We start from the raw sequence: 6,886 nt of genomic DNA, 5'->3' as shown, positions 1-6,886 counted from the left end.
AGTTCAATCTTTGGGGGGGCCATTCTGTGTGACAGTTGTTTGTGTTTCTCCCTGATGCACAGCCACCTTTGTTGATTTTAATTCCCTGTAAGCCATGTCGTCACTCGCCCCTCCCTCCCTCCGTCAGACAATAGTTTCGCGCCTTTTTTCAGCCCAGACGCCATAGCATTGGGATCATGGAGCCCACTCAGATCACCGCGGCAATTATGAGCACTATGAACACCATGTGCATTGTCCTGGAGTATATGCAGAGACAGAACATGCCAAAGCAAAACCAGGCGAGGAGGCGATTGCAGTGCGGCGACGAGAGTGATGAGGAAATTGACATGGACATAGACCTCTCACAAAGTACAGGCCCCAGCAATGTGCAAATCATGGTGTTACTGGGGGAGGTTCATGGTGTAGAACGCCGATTCTGGGCCCGGGAAACAAGCACAGACTGGTGGGACCGCATAGTGTTGCAGGTGTGGGACGATTCCCAGTGGCTGCGAAACTTTCGCATGCGTAAGGGCATTTTCATGGAACTTTGTGACTTGCTTTCCCCTGCCCTGAAGCGCCAGAATACCAGGATGAGAACAGCCCTCAAAGTTGAGAAGCAAGTGGCGATAGCCCTGTGGAAGCTTGCAACGCCAGACAGCTACCGGTCAGTCGGGAATCAATTTGGAGTGGGCAAATCTACTGTGGGGGCTGCTGTGATCCAAGTAGCCAACGCAATCAAAGAGCTGCTGATATCAAGGGTAGTGACTCTGGGAAACGTGCAGGTCATAGTGGATGGCTTTGCTGCAATGGGATTCCCAAACTGCAGTGGGGCGATAGACGGAACCCATATCCCTATCTTGTCACCAGAGCACCAAGCCACCAAGTACATAAACCGCAAGAGGTACTTTTCAATGCTGCTGCAAGCCCTGGTGGATCACAAGGGACGTTTCACTAACATCAACGTGGGATGGCTGGGAAAGGTACATGATGCTCATGTCTTCAGGAACTCTGGTCTGTTTCAAAAGCTGGAGGAAGGGACTTTCTTCCCGGACCAGAAAATAACCATTGGGGATGTTGAAATGCCTATAGTTATCCTTGGGGACCCAGCCTACCCCTTAATGCCATGGCTCATGAAGCCATACACAGGCAGCCTGGACAGTAGTCAGGACGTGTTCAACTATAGGCTGAGCAAGTGCCGAATGGTGGTAGAATGTCCATTTGGACGTTTAAAAGCACGCTGGTGCAGTTTACTGACTCAGATAGATCTCAGCGAAACCAATATTCCAATTGTTATTGCTGCTTGCTGTGAGCTCCACAATATCTGTGAGAGAAAGGGGGAGACATTTACGGCGGGGTGGGAGGTTGAGGCAAATCACCTGGCCGCTGATTATGCGCAGCCAGACACCAGGGCGGTTAGAAGAGTACAGCAGGGCGCGGTGCGCATCAGAGAAGCTTTGAAACCCAGTTTTGTGACTGGCCAGGCTACGGTGTGAAACTTCTGTTTGTTTCTCCTTGATGAACCCTTCCCCTCCCCCCCCGGTTCACTCTACTTCCCTGTAAACTAGCCACCCTCCCCTCCCCCCTTCGAGCACCACTTGCAGAGGCAATAAAGTCATTGTTACTTCACATTCATGCATTCTTTATTAATTCATCACACAACTAGGGGGATAACTGCCAAGGTAGCCCGGGAGGGGTTGGGGAAGAGGGAAGGAAAAGGACACACTGCAGTTTAAAACTTTAAAACTTTAACACTTATTGAAGGCCAGCCTTCTGATGCTTGGGCAATCCTCTGGGGTGGAGTGGCTGGGTGGCCGGAGGCCCCACCACAGCGTTCTTGGGCATCTGGGTGAGGAGGCTATGGAACTTGGGGAGGAGGGCTGTTGGTTACACAGGGGCTGTAGCGGCGGTCTCTGCTCCTGCTGCCTTTCCTGCAGCTCAACCATACGCTGGAGCATATCAGTTTGATGTTCCAGCAGCCGGAGCATCGACTCTTGCCTTCTGTCAGCAAGCTGACACCACCTATCCTCTTCAGCCCGCCACTTGATCTCTTCAGCCCGCCACCTCTCCTTTCATTCATATTGTGCTTTTTTGCACTTTGACATTGACTGCCTCCACGTATTCTGCTGTGCTCTGTCAGCGTGGGAGGACATCTGGAGCTCCGTGAACATATCATCCCGAGTCCGCCATTTTCTCCTTCTAATCTTCGCTAGCCTCTGCGAAGGAGAAACATTTGCAGCTGGTGGAGGAGAAGGGAGAGGTGGTTAAAAAAGACACATTTTAGAGAACAATCGGTACACTCTTTCACACTAAATTTTGCTGTTCACATTACACAGCACATGTGCTTTCGTTACAAGGTCACATTTTTCCTCTTATATTGAGGGCCTGCCGGTTTGGTGTGAGAGATCACTCACGCAGTGCCAGGCAACAGAATTCGGCTTGCAGGCAGCCATGGTAAGCCACAGTCTTTTGGCTTTTTTAACCTTCATAACATGTGGGAATGCTTTCAAACAGCAGCACCCTCATTTCCCATACCAAGCACCCGTTGGGTTGGCCATTTAAAATGGGTTTGCAATGTAAAAGGAGGGGCTGCAGTTTCCGGGTTAACATGCAGCACAAACCCAACTACCCCCCCCCCACACACACACCCAATTCTCTGGGATGATCACTTCACCCCTCCCCCCCACCGCGTAGCTAACAGCGGGGAACATTTCTGTTCAGCAGAGCAGGAACGGGCACCTCTGAATGTCCCCTTAATAAAATCACCCCATTTCAACCAGGTGACCGTGAATGATATCACTCTCCTGAGGATAACAAAGAGAGATAAGGAATGGATGTTGTCTGCATGCCAGCAAACACCGGGACCATATACTGCCATGCTTTGTTATGCAATGATTCCAGACTACGTGCTACTGGCCTGGCGTGGTAAAGTGTCCTACCATGTCAGACAGGATAAGGCAGCCCTCCCCAGAAACCTTTTTCAAAGGCTTTGGGAGTACATGAAGGAGAGCTTTCTGGAGATGTCCCTGGAGGATTTCCGCTCCATCCCCATACATGTTAACAGACTTTTCCAGTAGCTGTACTGGCCGCAATTGCCAGGGCAAATTAATCATTAATCATTAATCATTAAACACGCTTGCTTTTAAACCATGTGTAATATTTACAAAGGTACACTCACCAGAGGTCCCCTGTGTGCCCTCAGGGTCTGGGAGCACGCCTTGGGTGAGTTCGGGGGTTACTGGTTCCAGGTCCAGGGTGATAAACATATCCTGGCTGTTGGGGAAACCGGTTTCTCAGCTTCCTTGCTGTGAGCTATCTTCATTGTCTTCATCATCATCTTCCTCGTCCCCCAAACCTGCGTCCCTGTTGCGTGATTCTCCATTGATGGAGTCAAAGCACACGGTTGGGGTAGTGGTGGCTGCACCCCCTAGCACGGCATGCAGCTCCGCGTAGAAGCGGCATGTTTGCGGCTCTGCCCCGGACCTTTCATTTGCCTCTCTGGCTTTGTGGTAGGCTTGCCTTAGCTCCTTAATTTTCACGCAGCACTGCTGTGCGTCCCTGTTATGGCCTCTGTCCTTCATGGCCTTTGAGACTTTTTCTAATATTTTGCCATTTCGTTTACTGCTACGGAGTTCAGCTAGCACTGATTCATCTCCCCATATGGCGAGCAGATCCCGTACTTCCCGTTCGGTCCATGCTGGAGCTCTTTTGCGATCCTGGGACTCCATCATGGTTACCTGTGCTGATGAGCTCTGCGTGGTCACCTGTGCTCTCCACGCTGGGCAAACAGGAAATGAAATTCAAAAGTTCGCGGGGCTTTTCCTGTCTACCTGGTCAGTGCATCTGAGTTAAGAGTGCTGTCCAGAGCGGTCACAATGAAGCACTGTGGGATAGCTCCCGGAGGCCAATAACGTCGAATTCTGTCCACACTACCCCAAATCCGACCCACAAAGGCCGATTTCAGCGCTAATCCCCTCGTTGGAGGTGGAGTAAAGAAACCGGTTTAAAGGGCCCTTTAAGTCGAAAAAAAGGGCTTCGTCGTGTGGATGTGTCCAGGCTTAATTCGATTTAATGCTGCTAAATTCGACCTAAACTCGTAGTGTAGTCCAAGCCTCAGACTCCGTGCTTGCAAGAGGGAAAGTATTGCCTCTTAGAGGCACCCAGGGGGTGGTATGTAATTGTCCCAGGTCACACACTGGGTGGGGGCTCGAGCCGGTTTTGCATTGTGTTATTGAAACGGAACCCCTAGATACTGAACCCGGCCCTTGTTGCTGCCAACTCAGATGGACAGAAGGGTTACATAGGCTCCTATTACCCCCTACCCCCTGTCCCGATTTTTCACACTTGCTGCCTGGTCACCCTATAGATGCCTAACCCAGGTTTTGTGGCTTGCAGTGTTGTTCCTGTGATTTTCAAGGTGCCTAACAGTTAGTCACCATGACAATCAGTGTTCCACCGCCTAAGTTCTTTTGTGAATCTATCCCAAAGATATTGTCAAAAATTTCTTCTTCTTCTTCTTTTTTTTTTTTGAGCCATAAATTGAAAAGAAGCATCTTGTCTCTTGTTCACCACAGCTGATGGCAAATAGGTCAAGATGTTAAATAAGTTAGAGTAGATTTCCATTTTGTTAAACTATAAAAATCAATTGTATTATTTCTGCCAGCCTTGGAGGAAAGCCAGGTTTTGTGATAGGAACACTTTTAATGTTTTACTTGTAAACATCATGGAAAGAAAGATGCCACATTGTCAAGCCAGGTTCTCCTATTCATTCATTTAAGCGATGACAATTTATGGGTAATTGCTCCAAAGGGAGTGTGATGCTTTAAAACAGCGGTCCCCAAACTTTTGAGGTTTGCGCCCCCCCAACTCCTGTCTGTGCCCCCCTCCCCACCCCGGAGCTGGGGCCAGGAGCAGGGCTGTGGCTCTGAGGGGTGGGGGGAGGACACGGAGAAAAGTAAGGGGGCCAGGCTGGGGCGACAGCTGAGGGTGGCTCTGGGCTGGGAGCGGGGCTATGGCCAGGGGCCACAGCTGGGTGGGGGGAAGCAGGAGTGGACTGGCAGCCAGGCTGCGGTGGAGGCCAACAGCCGGGCCAGCGGCTAGGTGCGGCTCTGCTCTCAGCCTTGTCCCCAGCCTCAGTCCTGGGCCGGGAATGGAGCTGTGGCCAGCGGCCAAGGCTAGGGGCAGGAGCAGAGCGGAGCTGGGAGTGGGGAGGGACTGGGTGGTGCTCCCTCTCTGCCCCCGTGGGGGCTGGCCTAGGCCCCGCCGCACCCCGCAGGATGTTCCTACATGCTCCCCTAGGGAGGCGCGCCCCACACTTTTGGGACCTCTGCTTCAAAAGGACCTATAAGCACGGCAAAAGCTTTTGGTAGTCTGTCTTTCAGAGGACAACTTTCTGTTCCCATCCTCTCGCAAATACTTGCTTTATATTATATATTTATAACTTTATACCATTCGTGGGCAACCTGTGGCCCGCGGGCCGCACGCGGCCCATCAGAGTAATCCGCTGGCATGGCTGCCCGCAGCTCCCAGTGGCCGTGGTTCACCGTTCCCGGCCAATGGGACCTGCTTTATACGCTGTCAACCAAAATGTTCCAATCTATATTTCCCTAAACAGAAATAGTCTCATTTTTCAAAAGTGCTGAGCACTTGCAGCTCCTATTGAATTAATTGGCATTTTGTAGTTGCCCAGCACTTCTGAAAATCAAGCTATTTTAATGTAGGTGATAAATAAGGATTTAGGATCCTAACTCTAGTCTTACAGCCATTCTTACATTCTGTGATCAGCAAGGCACCTCGCATCTATGCCAGCAACTGGAAGGGAAATGGTATAGGACCCACTTTAGTGGCTCTATGCTACCAGAGGATTCCCCTTCCCTGGGGGAAATTGCCAAAGGCTGAGTAAGCTGGCTTTAGAGCAATTTGGTGTTTGCACAGTGCCATAAAGTTGTCACAGTGTACCTGAGAATCAATCCTTTTTGACTGATAACTAACTATTCCCAGGAAAAGTAGTTTTTATTTAAATACAGCTGTACCCCGATATAACGCTCTCCTCAGGAGCCAAAAAATCTTACTGCGTTATAGGTTAAACAGCGTTATATCGAACTTGCTTTGATCCGCCGGAGTGTGCAGCCCCCCCCCCGCCACCCGGAGCGCTGCTTTACCGTGTTATATCCGAATTCGTGTTATATCGGGTCACGTTATATTGGGGTAGAGGTGTATTTTCCTTCTGAGTCTACATCTACCAAATGGCTATTTTGAATTTGTGATTTCTGGTGAGTTTGATTTATGGGGTCAGTGAGAAGTGAGTTATTTTCTTTTCTTGGTCTTATCTCTTTTTCTTCTCTGGGTCATTTCCATTTCCTTTAGTTAGAAAGCTGATATTCCTATTTTTCTTATTAGCAAAGCTCTCCTCTTGTGTTTATAAGCATATTGTTATCTGTTTTCCCAAATTATTTTTATCTGTTCATTTCTTTGGATTAGGGTCCCTGATCTGTGATATTTAGTTCAGATAATCAAACTTTTTGCTTATTCTCTCATTGTTAGAGTCGTTTTGTGGGTGTTGCTAAGCTAATTTGCTGAATAACCTTTCCTAAATTTTATTAATTCCAAATCCTTTCTAGCCCTCGCAGTTGTGAAGAAAGCCTAAAAGCATCAGCTGAGTGCACCCGAAAGGCTCAGAAACTGGAAGACAAAAAAAACCCAAAAGTATTCTTTTAAAAAAAAAAAAATCTCATGAGGCCTGACTCATGATTTTTGAATTCTGAGAGTTCGTTTCGGTCTTCCACTTGGTGATGACAGTAGCTCTTGTAGACTTTTTGGCACATAGGGACAAGGCAGGGGACGAAGAGAAGATAAATAGTTATCTTCTCTCCAACCCATGCCTTGTCCCTATGGACAAGAACACATAGCA

This window comes from Emys orbicularis, chromosome 2 (genome assembly GCF_028017835.1).
Source record: "Emys orbicularis isolate rEmyOrb1 chromosome 2, rEmyOrb1.hap1, whole genome shotgun sequence".
Taxonomy (NCBI): Eukaryota; Metazoa; Chordata; order Testudines; family Emydidae; genus Emys; species Emys orbicularis.
This window is presented reverse-complemented; position numbering follows the sequence as displayed.